This window comes from Rana temporaria, chromosome 1 (assembly GCF_905171775.1).
Source record: "Rana temporaria chromosome 1, aRanTem1.1, whole genome shotgun sequence".
Lineage (NCBI taxonomy): Eukaryota > Metazoa > Chordata > Amphibia > Anura > Ranidae > Rana > Rana temporaria.
Window position 1 is genome coordinate 79,002,240 of NC_053489.1, and position 7,572 is coordinate 79,009,811.

Below are 7,572 nucleotides of genomic sequence, written 5' to 3' on the forward strand. Positions count from 1 at the left end.
ACTAGGAAGCTCAGTGTCCTGCTGCTTCTCCTCCCCCAAGCTCTTATGCAGCTGAGAACAGAGGGTATGTGATCACTTATAAACAAGTGGAAAAAAGTATTTATTTAGCCGGATTCAGAAAGACTTACGACGGCGTATCAGTAGATACGCCGTCGTAAGTCCAAATGCGCGCCGTCGTATATTTAAGCATATTCTGGAAACCAGATACGCTTAAATTTGGCCAAGATACCACCGACGTAAGTCTCCTACGCAGTCGTTTCTTATGTGCATATTTACGCTGGCCGCTAGGGGCGTGTACGTGGATTTCCGCATCGAATTTGTAAATGAGCAAGATACGCCAATTCACGAACGTACGTACGCCCGTCGCAGTAAGATACGCAAGACATACGCCGGCGTAAAGATAAACCACCAAAAAGATGGCGCAGCCCATGCAAGGTATGGACGACGGAACAGCCGTCGTATTTTACGTCGTTTGCGTAAGCGTACGTGAATGAGGCTGGGCGTAGGTTACGTTCATGTCGAAAGCATTAATAGAACATCTATTATGGTTTGGTCTCAAATAGTTGCCGACACCCCTGATGAACAGAAAAAAATGGAGGATCCCCCAGGGTGGGGCTTTTTAGGCAACAGTAGTACAAGTAGTCATGGTAGATACAAAATATATAATAGTTTAATAATAACAGGACGGTATCAAACAACGTTCAGTAAACGTATATAGTACAAAGGTTTAAAAACAACACATTAATGGGGTGTATTGGAAAAAAGGTGAAGAGTCCACAATATAAATACTGGGCCCAACGCGTTTCGGGTTTCCTTCTTCAGGGACCGAAGTATGTGTGGAGTCAGAAAGTGTAACAGACAACTTTTCTAGAAAACAAATAAATGACAATGTGTTGAAAATAATAACATACAGATGAAAAACATTAAACTGGTACAGATAAGAAAAAATCATACCACCCGAGAAGTTTCAACGGCTCAGCACACCCCTTAAAAGGACATCGCAATCGGGACGCATGGCAAGCCTCAGATGGTAAGGAGAGGAGTGAGGACTGGCATCTAATATCAATCACAGCGTAGCAAGACCTTTGGCCCGAAGTGTCACAGCGTAAAAGTTTATTGATTGTATATATATATATTTTTACCTGTCCAAAATATAAATAAGAGGACAGGATAATATCAACGGTGCCGCAGGCAACAAAAACGAAAAAGAACGCAAAAAAGGATCGCAAAAAAGAAAGCTGAACCAAGATTTTATATATGAGGCTAGAGACATACCTGTAATGACAAAAAGTGGCCAGAGAGGTCAGTAGAGGGATCGGAAGCTAAAAAATAAATGAAAGAAATAAATCCCAGTTTAGAGATGTACAGAGTATAGGAAATGGCATGTAAAGCAATAGTATGGGGGTCAGGGTGGGAAACATGAAGGGACAAAGTACTTACATGGGAAGAAAACACAAGCAGTGTAGAGTGTGTACAGCTGCTGCAGTCATCCAGCAATGTCTGACATTGTGGGGCTGCTTGGCTTTTAAATAGGAGAGGGGGAGGAGTAAGGTGGGAGGGGTCTGTAAAGGAGCCTGCGTTGCTATGGGTCAGTGTGGAAAAGGGGGCGTTGCCTCCAAGTGGGGAGAGGGGAGGGACAGGTAAGCCCTGCTCTCATCATGTGGGAGCCCGCACTAATGACGTGCAGGGAGAAAAAAAAAAAAAAAAAAAAAAAAACATGGCAAGTGACCAGGAAGATCACCTGACACGGGGGTGGAGAATATGCAGAATAGTTGGTTGCATGTTGGAGAATAAGAAACGTATAATAAAGGGGGCATGACCATTACTAGTACAGGAGGAGAAGGGTATAAAAAGGGTCAGCTAGGGAAAAAGTAGTAAGAAGGATTGGAAATGCAAGATGCAAATAAATGTTTTTGTTATAGAGTGATTTGTAAGCACGGTTGCTGCTCAATGCAAGCAGGGGTTTGTATATACAGTATCTTTATGTACAGGTATGCTCAGCCATAAAATTAAAGGGACAGCAATCTAAGAAGATGTTGTATTAGAAGGATATTATAATTATGCAAGAATGGGGACACGTGGGCCAAAAGGTCCAGGGGCAAAAAGGAAAAAACAGGGGCACGAAAAATGTCCACTGTGTGATCCCTGCCCCTGTTATAGGCGCAGGTATAGACCCATGGTCAAAGACACCAAAAGGTGCATGGGGACCAGGTCAAAAAAGCCGTCTCCCATGGAAGGAGGACAGACGGCTTACGTGCGCCCAGCTAAGGAGTGACAATAAGGGAGATGCCAGTCAAGCCAAAATGCGCTTCGAACGCGAATCCCCAGGGGGTGTACTGAGGGATGAATGGGCATGGTGATAAATACAGGGAAAATCCAGTATGTATTACTGACATGGGCAAATGACAGAGTGGAGAAGGGGGTAATGAAAGGAGACAATCGGTGACATAAGGTCCTCGAAATATAGAGTGGTCTTGGTCATTCTTTTTCACAACCCCCGGAGGAGAAACCTTCCAAAAAAGGCCTAAAGCTGATCTGCTCATTGAGGCCCGGTGGAAGATTGGCCTCTAATTCGGCAATCCACCGAGTTTCATGCTGCAAGAGGATCTTATTCCAATCCCCACCTCTGGGGCTTGGATGGATCCTATCGAGGATTAAAAATTTAACCCCTGAGAAAAGTCCATTATGTTGAGACAAGATGTGGCGCCCTAGTGGTAAGTCTGGGTTGGCCGAACGCATGGCATGTAAATGCCGGGAAGCTCGCTTAAAGAATGGTAATTTGGTTTTACCCACGTAGAACCTCTTACATTGACAGGTGAGTAAGTATATTACGCCAAATGTCTTGCAATTGGCAAAGTGTCTCGGTCTGTAAGGCCGACCGTTGGGTAGTACAATATCACGCTCTATATTGATGTATCGACAGATGGAGCAACCCCCGCAGGTGAAGGTACCCTTCCTTTTGCAAGGGTCTTTCCTGAAGTTGTCCTTGAACTCACTGGCCACTAAGTGGTCTTTGAGTGAGCATGCCCGTCGGTAAGTTATCGCTGGCTCTTTTGGTACAAAGGGACCGAGTTGAGGGTCAAAAGAGAGTAGGTGCCAGAATTGTTTGAGGATTCCTCTCGTTTTTTGATGTTGAGTATGGTACTTAGTGATAAGTCTGGTAGTATCACTACCAACAGGGGACTTCTTGCCTGATTGTACTAATAGGTGTGACCTGATTTGTCCATTGGCCCGTTGAAATGATCTTTTGAGGATTTTTTTCGAGTACCCTCTATGTAGTAATCTGTCACGTAGTCCGGCTGCTTCCCGTAGGAAGGATTCCTGGGTAGAACAATTGCGTCTTAGGCGTAGATATTGACTATAGGGTATTGATCCTATCAAAGATGTGGGGTGTGCACTAGAAGCGTGCAATATTGTATTACCCGCCGTGGGTTTTCTGTAGAGCCCTGTTGATATGTACCCATCAGGGTTTTTGAGTAGGGTAACATCAAGAAAGGGGATTTGGGAATCGCTGGAGGACATTGTGAACTTTAAGTTCAGCTCGTTGCAGTTCATGATAGACATGAATGACTCGAGCTCCTCGGTCGATCCCTCCCAGATCATAAGGACATCGTCAATATATCTGAACCATCCAGATACAAGATGGATAAATGGTTCTACCGGATTACTGGTCAGGAATAATTTTTCCCACTCCCCCAGGTACAGGTTGGCATATGATGGGGCACATGAGGTCCCCATCGCTACCCCCTGTACCTGGAGGAAGTGGGAGCCGTCAAACGAGAAGACACTATGATAGAGTATGAACTCCAAGGCCATAATGAGAAATTCCCCAAGCTTCCGATCAACGCGGAAGATGGGAAGTAAGACATCCCGTATAGCAGCCAAACCCAGAGGGTGTGGGATGGAGCTATACAGGGCCTCCACGTCGATGGCTACCAAAAGTGCTCCTGGAGGCACTCTAAGATGTTCAACTTTGTTTAGAAGATGGATGGTGTCCTTAATATAGGATGAGAGGTGGGTTACAAAGGGTTTCAAGTGTAAATCGACAAAGATACTCAAATTCTCCGTTAGGGCGCCACTGCCAGATACAATGGGACGGCCCGGTGGATTTATGAGATCCTTGTGGATTTTAGGCAGGCAATAAAAAGTTGGAATTTTGGGGTATTTGGTGCGGATAAACTCCCATACATCGTGGTTCACTGCACCTTGGGAGAAGGCTCCATCCACTAGAGCATAAAATTCAGTTTCAAACTTTATAATAGTAGATGTGGAAATGGGAGTATACCAATCCCGGTTGCAAAGGATTTTTTTACACATAGCCTTGTATTGATCATTCGTTTGGATCACAATGTTGCCCCCCTTATCGGAGGGCTTGATGGTGAGTGAATGACAGTCTTTAAGTTTCTCTAGTGCCTCAATGGGTTGGTAAGCAAGCTGTTTGGTGTTGGGTGGTTTTCGTAATTTTTTGATTTCTGCTGTCGTGAGTGCTACGAAAGCAGCCAGGTTTGAGTTGGTTTGCAAGGGAGGAAACTTGTCCGACTTGATTTTCAAAGTGTTGAAGGGTCGTTCGGGTCTTGGAGTGGAGATGGCGTCTGACATAAGGGTTTCTATGTCTGAGATGTCATCAAAATCGGAGAGGTCTGCCTCGTCACAAAGTGATAGAAGGAGATCCATGTCTTCTTTGTGCTGTTGAGCACTAGTAGGAGAAATTTCTGTTTTGGGTTTAGAGTACAGACTCTTAAGTAACAACTTCCTTGCAAACAGGTGAATGTCCTTTATAATTTCAAAAGTGTCCAGGGGTGCCACTGGGCAGAAAGAGAGGCCTTTGGTTAGTAGTGTCATTTCGTCGGTAGAGAGTTCGTAATTCGAGAGATTTATTATATCAAGACCGACATTGGATCTTGGTTCATCATCCGTCAATATAGGATGGTCTAGGTATCCTGCCGTGTGTGAACTACTTGAGGAAAAAACCCAGTATCCGTGGTTTCTCTGATTGTGGGTCTTAGTCCTTCATGAGTAACATGGGTACTTTGTTGTGAAGTCGAAAACACAGGAAACAGCCCGGTTTTATGAGCTGGGGAATTGCTGTGTTGATGAATGATCAATACAAGGCTATGTGTAAAAAAAATCCTTTGCAACCGGGATTGGTATACTCCCATTTCCACATCTACTATTATAAAGTTTGAAACTGAATTTTATGCTCTAGTGGATGGAGCCTTCTCCCAAGGTGCAGTGAACCACGATGTATGGGAGTTTATCCGCACCAAATACCCCAAAATTCCAACTTTTTATTGCCTGCCTAAAATCCACAAGGATCTCATAAATCCACCGGGCCGTCCCATTGTATCTGGCAGTGGCGCCCTAACGGAGAATTTGAGTATCTTTGTCGATTTACACTTGAAACCCTTTGTAACCCACCTCTCATCCTATATTAAGGACACCATCCATCTTCTAAACAAAGTTGAACATCTTAGGCCCCATACTCACGAGCAAACATGTCTGCTGAAACTGGCCCGCAGGCCAGTTTCAGCAGACATGTTTGGTCGTGTGTGGGCGCGAGCGGGCCGAATTCCAGCAAACATTTGCCCGCCGGGCCTTTTCCCAGCAGACAAATATTCCTGGACTTGTTTTAAAACAGTCCGCTGGAATTCTGCCCGCTCGGACATGTACGGTCGTCAGTACAGACCTACCGTACATGTCCAGGCGCCCGCCGTCCCTCGCATGCGTCGAATGACTTCGACGCATGCGTGGAAGCATTTTAAAGGCGGGCCGCCCACGTCGCCGCGTCATTGTCGCGGCGACACCGCGTCATCGACGCGGCGACACCGCGGACACGCCCCGCGTATTGTTTACGCGCGGACTTCTGTACGATGGTGTGTACAACCATCGTACAGAAGCCCTCTGGCAGACATGTATGGTGAAAACGGTCCGACGGACCGCTTTCACCATACATGTTTGGTCGTGAGTACCCGGCCTTAGAGTGCCTCCAGGAGCACTTTTGGTAGCCATCGACGTGGAGGCCCTGTATAGCTCCATCCCACACCCTCTGGGTTTGGCTGCTATACGGGATGTCTTACTTCCCATCTTCCGCGTTGATCAAAAGGTTGGGGAATTTCTCATTATGGCCTTGGAGTTCATACTCTATCATAGTGTCTTCTCGTTTGACGGCTCCCACTTCCTCCAGGTACAGGGGGGTAGCGATGGGGACCTCATGTGCCCCATCATATGCCAACCTGTACCTGGGGGAGTGGGAAAAATTATTCCTGACCAGTAATCCGGTAGAACCATTTATCCATCTTGTATCTGGATGGTTCAGATATATTGACGATGTCCTTATGATCTGGGAGGGATCGACCGAGGAGCTCGAGTCATTCATGTCTATCATGAACTGCAACGAGCTGAACTTAAAGTTCACAATGTCCTCCAGCGATTCCCAAATCCCCTTTCTTGATGTTACCCTACTCAAAAACCCTGATGGGTACATATCAACAGGGCTCTACAGAAAACCCACGGCGGGTAATACAATATTGCACGCTTCTAGTGCACACCCCACATCTTTGATAGGATCAATACCCTATAGTCAATATCTACGCCTAAGACGCAATTGTTCTACCCAGGAATCCTTCCTACGGGAAGCAGCCGGACTACGTGACAGATTACTACATAGAGGGTACTCGAAAAAAATCCTCAAAAGATCATTTCAACGGGCCAATGGACAAATCAGGTCACACCTATTAGTACAATCAGGCAAGAAGTCCCCTGTTGGTAGTGATACTACCAGACTTATCACTAAGTACCATACTCAACATCAAAAAACGAGAGGAATCCTCAAACAATTCTGGCACCTACTCTCTTTTGACCCTCAACTCGGTCCCTTTGTACCAAAAGAGCCAGCGATAACTTACCGACGGGCATGCTCACTCAAAGACCACTTAGTGGCCAGTGAGTTCAAGGACAACTTCAGGAAAGACCCTTGCAAAAGGAAGGGTACCTTCACCTGCGGGGGTTGCTCCATCTGTCGATACATCAATATAGAGCGTGATATTGTACTACCCAACGGTCGGCCTTACAGACCGAGACACCTTGCCAATTGCAAGACATTTGGCGTAATATACTTACTCACCTGTCAATGTAAGAGGTTCTACGTGGGTAAAACCAAATTACCATTCTTTAAGCGAGCTTCCCGGCATTTACATGCCATGCGTTCGACCAACCCAGACTTACCACTAGGGCGCCACATCTTGTCTCAACATAATGGACTTTTCTCAGGGGTTAAATTTTTAATCCTCGATAGGATCCATCCAAGCCCCAGAGGTGGGGATTGGAATAAGATCCTCTTGCAGCATGAAACTCGGTGGATTGCCGAATTAGAGGCCAATCTTCCACCGGGCCTCAATGAGCAGATCAGCTTTAGGCCTTTTTTGGAAGGTTTCTCCTCCGGGGGTTGTGAAAAACAATGACCAAGACCACTCTATATTTCGAGGACCTTATGTCACCGATTGTCTCCTTTCATTACCCCCTTCTCCACTCTGTCATTTGCCCATGTCAGTAATACATACTGGATTTTCCCTG

The 7,572-nt window shown here is 45.9% G+C and overlaps 1 long non-coding RNA gene across 1 annotated transcript; it reads right to left on the bottom strand.

Annotated features, from left to right (window-relative positions):
• Positions 1–827: 827 nt before the first annotated feature.
• On the bottom strand, positions 828–2,009 carry LOC120928433. The gene is made up of 4 exons (XR_005747187.1): positions 1,441–2,009; positions 1,276–1,322; positions 955–1,142; positions 828–867 (listed from the first exon to the last, which is right to left on the bottom strand). It is a non-coding gene; the product is annotated as an uncharacterized LOC120928433 (long non-coding RNA).
• Between the last annotated feature and the right edge of the window lie 5,563 nt (positions 2,010–7,572).